Source organism: Somniosus microcephalus, chromosome 14 (assembly GCF_052327205.1).
Source record: "Somniosus microcephalus isolate GS21.2 chromosome 14, FLI_Smic_1.0, whole genome shotgun sequence".
Lineage (NCBI taxonomy): Eukaryota > Metazoa > Chordata > Chondrichthyes > Squaliformes > Somniosidae > Somniosus > Somniosus microcephalus.
In genome coordinates, this window is record NC_141000.1 from 77,927,562 (window position 1) to 77,941,249 (window position 13,688).

General features: G+C 45.1%; 1 protein-coding gene across 6 annotated transcripts in view; it reads left to right on the forward strand.

Moving 5' to 3' along the window:
• Window positions 1-13,688, forward strand: part of LOC147107592 (uncharacterized) — a 107,524-nt gene that overhangs the window by 18,654 nt on the left and 75,182 nt on the right. The window lies entirely within an intron of this gene.

Here is a 13,688-nt window from a genome sequence, read left to right on the forward strand (position 1 = left end):
GTGCTCACAGAATCATGTCTATCAGCCAACATCCCAGACGTCTCCATTATCATTCCTGGATATGTCTTGTCCCACTTGAAAACCAGACCCACTGAGGTGGGGGCAAAGTGATAGACAGTTGGTGGGGTGAGGGAGGGGGGGTTAGAATGGAACACCGTTCTGACTTTGGGAAAGAACATTGAGGCAGAAAGGCCAGGAACATTCCTTCCCACTCTTTGCTATGGCTACTCATTGCCTGTGCCTGTCATGTGCGCAGGCAGTCCATCCCCGGAAGTCCCAAGACACTATAACGGTGGCGGAGACCCAGTGTTACGGGGTTCCACCCCCTTTTCCTCATCTATGTAAAATCGTCCCTAGTGTCCACTTATTTAGGTTCACGGATGAACATTACCACCACTCCCAGCTCTCTCATCAGGATCACTCCCAGCTCTGTCCTTCATGCCAATCCTGACTCCTACCTGCTGCCACTGCTCTTGGCACAGAGTGACACTTCATGCTGTGGGTAGGAATTCTCGTGATGGGGGTGGGGGTGGGGAGGGGGAAGTCCATCATTGACTGGAGGGGAGAGTGAGAAGAGCATAAGCATGGACTGAGGTAGGGAAGAGAAGAGGGTCAGCTTGACAGCTTGAAATGAAGGGGGGTGGGTGGGAGAGTGCCAGCATGAACTGTGGTTGCTGCAAGGGGAAGAATGCCAAATTAAAATGAGGGAGGAGAGAGAGTGCTAACATAAAATGGGGGATGGTGGTATAAAAGAATGCCAGTTTGAATTACGGAGGGGATGAAGTGTGCCAGCATGATCTCTGGGAGGAGGGTGAACAGAGTGCCAGTGTGTATTGGGAAGGAAGGTGAGATATTGCCAGGGTGAACTGGGTAGGTGGGGGTGAAGAGTGCCTATGTGATGAACATGACAAACATGTCAATTGTATAAACAGCTGTAAAACTATTTAACAATTGCATGTAACAATACAGTGTACCAATATATATCTACAATGGCAGACAATTTCTCCACAAAAAATGATTGAAAATCCTTACAATTTTTGTAACAATTTTCCACTATTCAAGAAATGTTGGGTATACATGCATCTTAAGTTAATATAGGCCTCTGCCCCACTGCACTTTCAACATAGCTACAAGAACAATAACCTGTATTTATATAGCACCTTTAACAAGAAGACATATCTCAACGTGCTTCACAGGCGAAGGAAATGGACACTGAGGGAGAGATTAGGAGGTGTGACTGCAAGCATGAATGAAAGGATAGGTTTAGAGGAGATTTCTAAACACGGAGAGCATTGGATTGGCAGAGAGGTTTAGGGAATGAGTTCCAGAGAGTAGAAGCCAGGCGGTCGAAGGCTCTGCTACCAGTGGAAATTTCCATTTCCTGGCATTCATATAATGTGTGCAAAAACTCATTGAAACATGGAGGCAGTAAAACAAAACTGTATAAGAGAGTTCAACTCTGGCCTGTGTAAGGCACCTGAGGGACATGAATCAAAACAGATGAATGGAGTTTTTTAGTGGGGGTAATAAAGAACTGGAGGAAATTGCAGAAAAACATTGGGCAAAACCACAAAGGGATTTAAAAATGTAGGAGAAAAGGCTCTGGTCTTCCCAAACTTCAGTTGCAGGAGATTATGACTCATCCACAACTTTTGTTATACATGACCTGGGAATGTATGACTTCAGTTCCAATGTGGGAAATTTCCATTTCCTGGCATTCATATAATGTGTGCAAAACTCTCTGAAACATGGAGGCAGAAAACCAATACTGTCTGAGAGGTCAACTCTGGCCCAGTGCTAGAGCAGCCTCTGTTATAATCACTCCAGAGCAACACTGCCTTGTTTCACGCCTTGATTTGTTCAGTTTTCTATTGGTGCAGTGAAATGTCCAATAAAGGGTGCTGTTCGATGTTGACGAACACTGTATTAAATCTGCTGCAGCCTAGGATATAGAAATCCTGTATTTCCTGTTGGTCCAGCAGGCTGACAGTACTGAGTTCCCTGATTTATGGCATCTGCCATCGAAACCTAGAGATACACCATCTCGCATCCACCAATCTCAACCGCCTGATTGGCCAGATCATGTCCTCAATGGCTGAGAGTCCAACGAGCTGCAGAATTACCTGATTGTACGGCCATGAGAGACTTTGACTCCTGATTGATTTTGACTTCCTTCGCCTGGAGTTAACGTGGTGGTAAGTGTTAAATCAGTGAATCTTGATGTATGGTGTCCTTCAATAAATCGACAGAGACTGCAGAGGAACAATCAACAGGTGTTTACTGGATGAGGGTTACTCTAAAACTAACAGTACAGATCCCTACTCAGGGTTTATATACAGGTGTGGTCACTGCCAGTACTACAGTATACAGGAGCTGTAAAAAGTCGTTCTCCCCTTAAAGGTACATACACTACAATTCCTCCCCTTTTAGATTAACAGTACCATAACATTCATTTAACAGTTAACACTTTTAACATGCGACATTAACTGAAAATAGTCCAATTATAAATTCAGTCTTTGGGGCGGCTTCCTGATCCTTTCTGGATAGCGCCTTTTCTGAGTGTCTTGCTCTTGGTGCGGAGGCGATTCTGCCCCCCTGTCGTTGGTTGGTTCATCAGCTCCCAATGCTACTGTTTCTGGAGTAGATGCTACCTGTATGTCGGGTTCATCACCAGGTATGCGAGACATGGGTTTGACTCATTCCTGTGACGCTAGGATCTGGTTGACATGGCGTCTCACAATGTTCTCCCCAACATCCACTGTGTACATTAGTGGCCCCTGCCGTGTGCATATCGTTCCTGGTTGCCATTTCTCTGTTCGGTAGTCGCGGGCCAAGACTGGTTGCCCTACACTGAAGCTCCTTGTCGGCTTCTCATTGATGTGCTGGAATTGCTTATTCTCAACATTTCTTCGTACATTTGGTCTGAGCAAATCCAGACGAGATCTCAACCTTCGGTTAAAGAACATCATGGCCGGGGTCTGGTTGGTATCTGCATGTGTCGCATTTCTGTAGGCTAACAGGAAATTGTCCACCTTATACTGCAGTGGAATGTCGTCATCGCACATGGCCCTTACTGCCTTTTTAAAGGTTTGTACGAACCTCTCAGCCAATCCATTTGTGGCTGGATGATACGGGGCGGATGTGTAATGCCTTTTAGTGTTCCGAGTCCCTCCTGGAACACTTCTTGTGCATCAGTTAGCATTTTTGACAGTCGTCCAGGTGTGACGTCGTCATCCTTTTTGGCATCTACCGTCAGTGCTTGTATGGAATGCCAATCTAACTGTATCTTCCGGATCCATTCACGTCCTAGTAGTGGTGGTCCTCCATCTGGCAATACATATAGGTCCATTTTTGGTGTTTCCTTGCCGTTGTATATCACGTTCACCCTTATTTTTCCTTTGGGGTAGACTTTTTTGCCCCGTGTATGTCTTCAAGACAATCTCTGTATCTCTCAAGGGTATATGTGAGAATAGCCGCTTGTAGTCCCTTTGGTTTATGACTGTTAGGGCTGATCCTGTGTCCAATTCCATTTTCACTTGGACTCCGTCTATCTTGAGCGTGACCCAGATAGTTTGGTGATCCTCCATTTTGATTACATTATGTAGTTTCAGACAACCCAGCTCCTTGCTTCCGGAGTCTGTATCACTTTTCTGTTCGTCTGAACTACTCTCCGTCACCTTATGTACCTTTTTGTACTTCTCTTGTGGAGATTTCTTGCTGCTGGTTTTCTTTCCCGACCTGCAGACTCTTGCTATGTGTCCTACTTTTCCACACTGTCTGCACACTTGGTCCTTGAACCAACAGTCCTTATGGTCGTGTGTTGTTCTGCCGCAGCGATAACACTTCACGGCTCCATATGACATTTCATTTGTGCCATATTCTTGCGGTCTCTGTTGTATCTCTGCAGCACCCCGTGCGGCTGCTTCGTGTGATACTGCCATGCTGAAAGCCTTGTCCAGCGTAAGATCCTTTTCTGATAGAAGCCATTTCTGAGTTCCTTCACTTTGAAGCCCACACACAAACTTGTCCCTTAAAGTATCTGCTAGTCCCGTTCCAAACTGGCAGTGTTTCGATAGCTTGCGCAGTTCCGTTAAATACTCAGCATTACTTTTGTCTTTATGCTGGTTCCTTTTGTGAAACTTAAATCTTTCTGCTATCAGCAGCGGTGTGGGGTTTAAGTGGTCCTGTAGGATTGCCACTATGCTTTCAAAATCCTTTTCCACTGGCTTCTCTAGGTTTTGCAGTAAGCCATATGTTTTTGCACCCATGGAATTCAACAATACCAGTGCTTTCCTGGCATCTGGCACTTCATTTGCCTTGCAGTACACTTCTATGCGTTCTACATATGTCGCCCAATCTTCGACTTCATTGTCGAACGCTGTGACACTGCCACTCTTCGGCATCCCTGGGTGTGGTTAGACTGGCTAAAAATGGCATCTCCCGCGCTCTTCCTTCTCCGCTGGCTCAAATGGCGTCTCCCGCGCTTTCCTTTCTTCCCCCGCGGACGCTGCTCAGCCCTTGAACACTGGCCGCGCTCTGCGTGTTTTCCTGCGCGCCTCTCTCGTTGACGCCGCTCGGTTCTGAACCCCGGCTGCGCCCTGTGCGCTTTACCCTCTCTCTTACCCCGTCGACGCTGCTCGGCCTTTTTCTGTGCCGTCGGTCGGCTCCAGCCGCCGCCGTCCAGGAAGGGTCCACGCCGTACCCGCTGCCAGCCCGCTGCGCTGGATCGTCGCGACTGGAGAACCAAGCCCAGCTCTCCACAGCCTCCTCTGCGATGCTCAAGTCCTCTCTGGATGGTCGACGCCCGCACTTCTGGACTCGGCCTTCCCCTTTCACTGCTCTCCAGGAGCGAATCCCTGGGAGGTGATGCAGAGTTGCAGGTAGGTTTGAATCCACTCGTCACCAATGTTAAATCAGTGAATCTTGATGTATGGTGTCCTTCAATAAATCGACAGAGACAGCAGAGGAACAATCAACAGGTGTTTACTGGATGAGGGTTACATAAGAACATAAGAACATAAGAAATAGGAGCAGGAGTAGGCCAATCGGCCCCTCGAGCTTGCTCCGCCATTTAATAAGATCATGGCTGATCTGATCCTAACCGCCAATCTACTATCACAGAACCATCTCCTGAATCTAACAGAATTAGACACACAAAATAGGAGCAGGATCAGGCTACACGGCCCCTGGGCCCGCTCCGCTACCCACAGGGCCATGTCCGATCTGAACCTAGACTCATGTCCAAATTCCTGCCCGCTCCTCATAACCCTTTATTCCCTTTACTTCTAGGAAACTGTCTATTTCTGTTTTAAATTTATGTAATGATGTAGCTTCTACAGCTTTTTGGGGCAGCATATTCCATGGACCTACCACCCTCTGAGTGAAGTAGTTCCTCCTCATCTCAGTTTTGAAAGAGCAGCCCCTTATTCTAAGACTATGCCCCCTAGTTCTAGTTTCACCCATCATCGGGAACATCCGCCCCGCATCCACCCGATCCAACCCCTTCACAATCTTATATGTTTCAATAAGATCGCCTCTCATTCTTCTGAACTCCAATGAGTGGAGTCCCAATCTACTCAACCTCTCCTCATATGTCCATCCCCTCATCCCCGGGATTAACCGAGTGAACCTTCTTTGTACTGACTCGAGAGCAAGTATGTATTTTCTTAAGTATGGACACCAAAACTGTATGCAGTATTCCAGGTGCGGTCTCACCAATACCTTGTACAACTGAAGCAATACCTCCCTATTTTTATATTCTATCCCCCTAGCAATGAAAGCCAACATTCCATTGGCCTTCTTAATCACTTGCTGCACCTGCATACTAACCTTTTGAGTTTCGTGCACCAGGACCCCCAGATCCCTTTGTACTTCAGTACTTTCCAGTTTCTTGCCATTAAGATAATAGCTTGCTCTACGATTTTTCCTGCCAAAGTGCATAACCTCACACTTTCCAGTATTGTATTCCATCTGCCAAATCTCTGCCCACTTACTTAGCCTGTCTATGTCCCCTTGCAGGTTTTTTATGTCCTCCTCACTCACTACTTTCCCTCCCAGCTTAGTATCATCTGCAAACTTTGATATGTTACACTCGGTCCCCTCCTCCAAATCGTTAATATAGATTGTAAAGAGTTGGGGACCCAGCACCGACCTCTGCGGAACACCACTAGTTACTGATTGCCATTCTGAGAATGAACCATTTATCCCAACTCTCTGCCTTCTGTTAGATAGCCAATCCTCTATCCATGCCAGAATATTACCCCCAATCCCGTGATTTTTTATCTTAAGCAATAATCTTTTGTGTGGCACCTTGTCAAATGCCTTTTGGAACTCTAAATACACTACGTCCACTGGTTCCCCTTTATCCACCCTATATGTTACTTCCTCAAAGAACTCCAGCAAATTTGTCAAACATGACTTCCCCTTCATAAAACCATGCTGACTTTGTCCTATTAAATTATGATTATCCAAATGTCCTGTTACTGTCTCCTTAATAATGGACTCCAAAATTTTACCTACCACAGATGTTAGGCTAACCGGTCTATAGTTTCCAGCCTTCTGTCTACTGCCCTTTTTAAATAAGGGTGTTACATTAGCAGTTTTCCAGTCTGCCGGGACCTTTGCTGAGTCCAGGGAGTTTTGGAAAATTATTACCAATGCATCCACAATCCCTACCGCCACTTCCCTCAAGACCCTAGGATGTAAGCCATCAGGTCCAGGTGATTTATTCGCCTTGAGTCCCATTATTTTACCGAGTACCACTTCCTTAGTGATTTTGATCGTGTTTAGCTCCTCCCCCCCCTATAGCCCCCTGTTTGTCCAGTGTTGGGATATTCTTAGTGTCTTCTACTGTAAAGACTGATACAAAATATTCATTCAGTGTTTTTGCCATCTCCATATTTCCCACCATTAATTTCCCGGTCTCATCCTCTAAGGGACCAACATTTACTTTAGCCACCCTTTTTCTTTTTATATAACTATAAAAACTCTTACTATCTGTTTTTATATTTTTTGCTAATTTACTTTCATAATCTATCTTCCCTTTCTTAATCAATCTTTTTGGGTTTTTTTGCTGTCTTTTAAAGTTTTCCCAATCCTCTATCCTCCCACTAGATTTGGCTACCTTATATGCCCTTGTATTTCGTCGAATACTATCCTTAATTTCTTTACTTAGCCACGGATGGCTGTCTTTTCTTTTACACCCTTTTCTTCTCAGTGGAATATATTTTTTTTGGAAGTTGTAAAATAACTCCTTTAAATGTACACCACTGATCATGTATCGTCTTACCCTTTAATCTATTTTCCCAATCCACTCTACTCAATTCCGCTCTCATACCTTCATAGTCTCCTTTATTCAAGCTTAACACGCTTGTTTGAGATCCAACCTTCTCACCCTCTAATTGAATATGGAATTCAACCATGTTATGGTCACTCATTCCAAGGGGATCCTTTACTAGGAGATTTTTTATTAATCCTGTCTCGTTACACAGGACCAGATCTAAGGTTGCTTGCCCCCTGGTCGGTTCAGTTACATACTGCTCAAGAAACCCATCCCTAATACACTCAATGAACTCATCCTCAAGGCAGCCCTGACCAATTTGATTTGTCCAATTAATATGATAGTTAAAATCCCCCATAATTATAGATGTTCCCTTATTACAAGCCTCAACTATTTCCTGATTGATACTCCATCCAACATAGTTGCAACTGTTCGGAGGCCTATAGACTATGCCCACTAGTGTTTTTTCCCCTTATTATTCCTTACCTCCACCCAAACTGTTTCATTATCCTGATCTTTTGACCCAATATCATTTCTCTCTATTACAGTGATTCCTTCCTTTATTAACATAGCCACCCCACCTCCCCTTCCTTCCTGCCTGTCCTTCCTGATCGTTAAATAACCTGGTATGTTTAATTCCCAGGCATTGTCACCCTGCAACCATGTTTCTGTAATGGCCACAAGATCATACCCATATGTAGTTATTTGTGCCATTAACTCGTCTATTTTGTTACGAATGCTACGTGCATTCAGATAGAGAACTTTCAAATATGTTTTGTGACACTTAGTTCCTGCTTTTGCCCTTTTTATTACTTTACCTTTTACTCCATACCTTCTGCCCCGTCCTGACATGCTCTGGTTTTTAATTTCTCCACTGCTACCTAAGTCTATGACCTTCTCTGTTGTCATTTTTATTATTTGCTCTCTAGGAACCACCCCCCCACTAGTTAGTTTAAAGCCCTCTCTACAGCCCTAGTTATATGATCCGCCAGGACTCTAGTCCCAGCACTGGCCAAGTGAAGCCCGTCCCAACGGAACAGCTCCCTCCTGCCCCAGTACTGGTGCCAGTGTCCCAGGAAGCAAAACCCATTTCTCCCACACCAGTCTTTGAGCCATGCATTTAACTCTCTAATTTTATTTGTCCTAGCCAAATTTGCTCATGGCTCAGGTAATAATCCAGAGATTATTACCCTTGAGGTTCTGTTTTTTAATTTGACCCCTAGCTGTTCATATTCCTTTAACAGAACCGGCTTCCTAGTCCTATCTACGTCGTTTGTACCAACATGGACCATGACAACTGGATCCACCCCCTCCCACTGCAAGTTTCTTTCCAGCCCAGAGGAGATGTCCTTAACCCTGGCACCGGGTAGGCAACACAGCCTTCGGGACTCTCGCTCTCGGCTGCAGAGAACTCTATCTATCCCCCTAATAATACTATCCCCTACCACTACAACATTTCTAGTTACTCCCCCCTCTTGAATGGCCCCCCGTTCCACAGTGCTGTGGCCAGGTTGCTCATCCTCCCTGCAGTCCCTGCTCCCGTCCCCACAGGGAGTAAGAACCTCGAACCTGCTGGACAAGAGCAAGGGCTGCAGCTCCTCCAGCTCTACCTCCTGGATCCCCGTACCTGCCTCACTTGTAGTCACACCGTCCTGTCCCTGACCATGGGCTACATCTGTATTAATTAACTTCATAGGTGTGATCACCTCCTGATACACAGAGTCCAGGTACTTCTCCCCCTCCCTGATGTGTCGCAGTGTCTGAAACTCAGACTCCAGCTCATCAACACGGAGCTGGAGTTCCTGTAGCAGCAGACACTTGTCACAGACGTAATCACCATGAGCCTCAATGGGGTTCACCGGCTCCCACATCTCGCAACAGTAACACATCACCTGCTCCATTCTATGTAATTAATTAAATTTTTTATTGTTAGTTATGGACACCCTCTGCCCGATTATAGATGCTAGTATCCCCTTTAATTAATTGGATTTAATTTAAATCAATCCCTCTAATTACACCAGTTAAATGGTTTACCAACAGTCACTGCACCAGAAAGGCCTTATTAACTACAACCCACAGAGTTAAAGTTTGGAAAGAGCACCTAACACCCCACTTACCCTAACTCACACACTTACCCAAACTCACAGCACTCTCTGCTGACTCGCACTCAGTGCTTGCTCGCACTAGCCTGGTCTTTTTATACTGTTTGTTTGTTTACAGCCAAATGAGTCACCCCTGCTGATTGGTTAGAAAACTGGTTTCCACTGCCTGCTGTGCCAATTTACTCCTACTGCAGTGTAACCTTGTTTTACTCTTCTTAAACCAACAGAATCCCAAATATTTAACTTTTCCCCTTTACTTAAACTGCTTAAGTAATCTTATCAAGAATGATTTAAAGAGAAATAACAATTAAAGAACTCACACACTTACCCAAACTCACAGCACTCTCTGCTGACTCACACTCAGTGCTTGCTCGCACTAGCCTGGTCTTTTTATACTGTTTGTTTGTTTACAGCCAAATGAGTCACCCCTGCTGATTGGTTAGAAAACTGGTTTCCACTGTCTGCTCTGCCAATTTACTCCTACTGCAGTGTAACCTTGTTTTACTCTTCTTAAACCAACAGAATCCCAAATATTTAACTTTTCCCCTTTACTTAAACTGCTTAAGTAATCTTATCAAGAATGATTTAAAGAGAAATAACAATTAAAGAACTCACACACTTACCCAAACTCACAGCACTCTCTGCTGACTCTAAAACTAACAGTACAGATCCCTACTCAGGGTTTATATATAGGTGTGGTCACTGCCGGTACTACAGTATACAGGAGCTGTAAAAAGTAGTTCTCCCCTTAAAGGTACATACACTACAGTAAGGACCTCAAAGTAGGGTAGGTAGTCGTGCCGTCCCGTTAACATTGACGATGCAGCAGGCGCCATTTTAAAAGGGGCCTACATCTGGGTGTCCAAAACGTCTGTCAGATTCCAATGATAGCTCACTTTTAATATGGAAATCGGGGTCCTATGACAGGACTCAGTGGAGGCTCCGACCAGCTCCTTGGGTGATGGAAGAGAAGAGGCCTAGGAATAGTAAGACTGGGTCTCGGAGAAGCAGGAGTGCTGTTAATAATTATCTGAAAATAAAATATTTTCTTTTTCCACTCATTCTTACTCTAATCATTATGAATGCTCCACATTAAAAGGTACAGTGAGAGAAACATTATGCGGAACACTAACTGTTAGCCAGGTTGACTAATAATAAAATGTCTTTGTTAGTTTGAAATACAGTAGCTAGCTGGCTGCTTGAACTGGCAGTTTATGTAATATTTCTCTGTGTAAATTTTAATGTGGTATTTTAGAACTGATATACAGAACTGAATAACGTGTAATTACAGAACACTTGCAGCTCTATTAATTAGCATTGTACCATGATTCCAACATTTGCAAACTTTTTCCTTCTGACAGCCGTCAACTTTGAGAAAGGTGCGCCGGGAAATACTTAAAGCTCGAAAATGCTGGAAATACTCAGCAGGTCAGGCAGCATCTGTGGAGAGAGAAACAAAGTTAACGTTTCAGGTCGATGCCCCATCAACCCGAAACATTAGCTCTGTTTCTCTCTCCACAGATGCTGCCTGACCTACTGAGTATTTCCAGCATCTTCTGTTTTTATTTCAGATTTCCAGCATCCGCAGTATTTTGCTTTTGTAATACTTAAAGCTAAATTGGAGCATAGTGAGATTTATATTCCATCAGTGAGCCGAGGTCCCACAGGAAAAAGGCTAGTGTCTAACCTACTGTGCCAGCCAGTTCCCTTTCAGCAGCTGCTCTTTAATGTTAACAGTTTGTTAACGTAATGTTAATGTTTTCTTGCTACAACTGTACAGGGTATTTGTTGTGTCTGTGTATAATAAGACACAGACTGCAGGAGAAATGGTACAACAGGTGTTTACTCAACGTGGCTCACAGTGGAACTGACTGTACCGATTACTACTCAGTGCTATATACAGGTGTGGTCACTGCCGGTACTACAGTATACATGAGCTGTAAAAAGTAGTTCCCCCCTTAAACGTATATACATTACAATTCCTCCCCTTTTAGATTAACAGTACCATAACACTCATTTAACAATTAAATATCAAACTAATTACAATTAACATTTTTAACATGCAACATTAGCTGAAAATAGTCTATTTATATATTCAGTCTTTGGGGAGGCTTCCTGGTCCTTTCTGGATAGCGCCTTTCCCGAGTGTCTTGCTCTTGGTGCGGAGGCGATTCTGGCCCCCTGTCGTCGGTTGGTTCATCAGCTTCCGATGCTACTGTTTCTGGGGTAGATGCGACCTGTATGTCGAGTTCATCACCAGGTACGTATGGGCGAGGCATGGGGTTGACTTGTTCCTGTGACTCTAGGATCTGGTCAGCATGGCGTCTCACGATGCTCTCCCCAACGTCCACTGTGTACATTAGTGGGCCCTGCCGTGTGCATATCGTTCCTGGCTGCCATTTTTCTGTTCGGTAGTCGCGGGCCAAGACTGGTTGCCCTACATTGAAGCTCCTTGTTGGCTTCTCATGGATGTGCTGGAATTGCTTACTCTCAACATCTCTTCATACGTTTGGTCTAAGCAAATCCAGGCGAGATCTTAACCTTCGGTTAAAGAACATTGTGATAATAATAATAACTTCCGGGAAGTTGTGTCATCACTTACTGTGAACTATGAACTATGAACTTGGTACATACATCACGTCCTGTCATATGTCACTTCCTGTTGGACTGGTATAAATACTGAACTATTCAGTATTGTAAGAGGCTTCTACCAGAGGCATGGTGAAGACCTCTCTTGTATATAGTGTGTTTATAAGTTGCTTAAAGCATACTTTAAAGTTACTTGATGAGTGAGACTCCTTTTTCTTACATCAAACATCATGGCTGGGACCTGGTTGGTGACTGCATGTGTCTCATTCCGGTAGGCGAACAGGAAATTGTCCACCTTGTGCTGCAGCGGAATGTTGTCATTGTACATAGCCTTTATTGCCTACTTAAAGGTTTGTACGAACCTCTCAGCCAATCCATTTGTGGCTGGATGATACGGGGCGGATGTGTAATGCCTTACCCCATTCTTTTTCAAGAACCTCCGGAACTCTTCGGACACAAACGGTGGTCTGTTGTCGGAGCAAATCTGTTCTGGCAAGCCATTCCTGGCAAAAATGGTCCGTAGGACTGCAATAGTTTTCTCCGTGGTGGTGGAGGACATTTTGATGACCTCAGGCCATTTCGAGTGCGCATCCACGGCTATTAAAACATTGAGTCCATGAATGGACCAGCAAAATCAATATGCCCCCGTTGCCATGGAGATGAGGGCCACTCCCATGGGTGTAGAGGGGCCTGTGGTGGTGCATTTTGGACTTTCTGGCATCCTGAGCAGCTCTTGGTCAGGTCCTCGATTTGTTTATCGATACCCGGCCACCACACATAAGCCCTGGCTAGGCTTTTCATTTTTACCCCTCCCAGATGACCCTCATGAAGCTCATTGAGCACTCTATCCCTTAACTTGGGTGGAATTACCACTCGGGATCCACACATCAAGGTCCCCCGGCACACTGACAGCTGTTCTCTCCTTGTCGAGAATGCTGGCAACAGTGAGTCGCCATGTGCTGGCCATCCCTTCACCGTCAAATCATATACCCGAGACAGTGTCGGGTCATTTCGGGTTTCCTTTTCGATACAAGCGTTAGTTACCGGTAGGTATTCAACTATAGTCGAATGGAATATTTCGACAGGATCCACTGCTGGTGCTTCCTCCGCAATAGGCAGTGGCAGGCGTGATAGCCCATCAGCATTTCCATGCTGTTTCGTGCCCTTATATTCAATCTCATAGTGGTGCGCCCCTAGAAAAAGTGACCATCTTTGTAGTCGTTGCGCAGTCATCACCGGAACGCCCTTCTTCGGATTAAAAATGGAGACAAGAGGCTGGTGATCAGTCAGCAAGGTGAATTTCTGCCCGTGCAGATAGTGATTGAACTTTTTCACTCCCCACACTAGGCTGAGGGCCTCCCTGTCAATCTGGGTGTAGTTACGCTCGGCTGAGGTTAGTGATAGTGACGCAAAGGCTATTGGCCTCTCTGAGCCGTCCGAGAATTTGTGCAACAGCACCGCTCCAATGCCGTAGGGTGACGCATCACATGCCAACCGAATTGGTAATGCTGGGTTGTAATGGGCCAATACCTCTTTCGATGTGATTAGTGTTTTGCTCTTCTGGAAAGCTCGTCTACATTCGTCACTCCACTTCCATGGCACCCCAGTTTGCAGTAGGGTGTTCAGTGGGTGTAGTATTGTAGACAAATTTGGCAAGAACTTATGGTAGTAGTTTACCAGCCCGAGGAACGACCTCAGTTGTGACACATTTTCCGGTG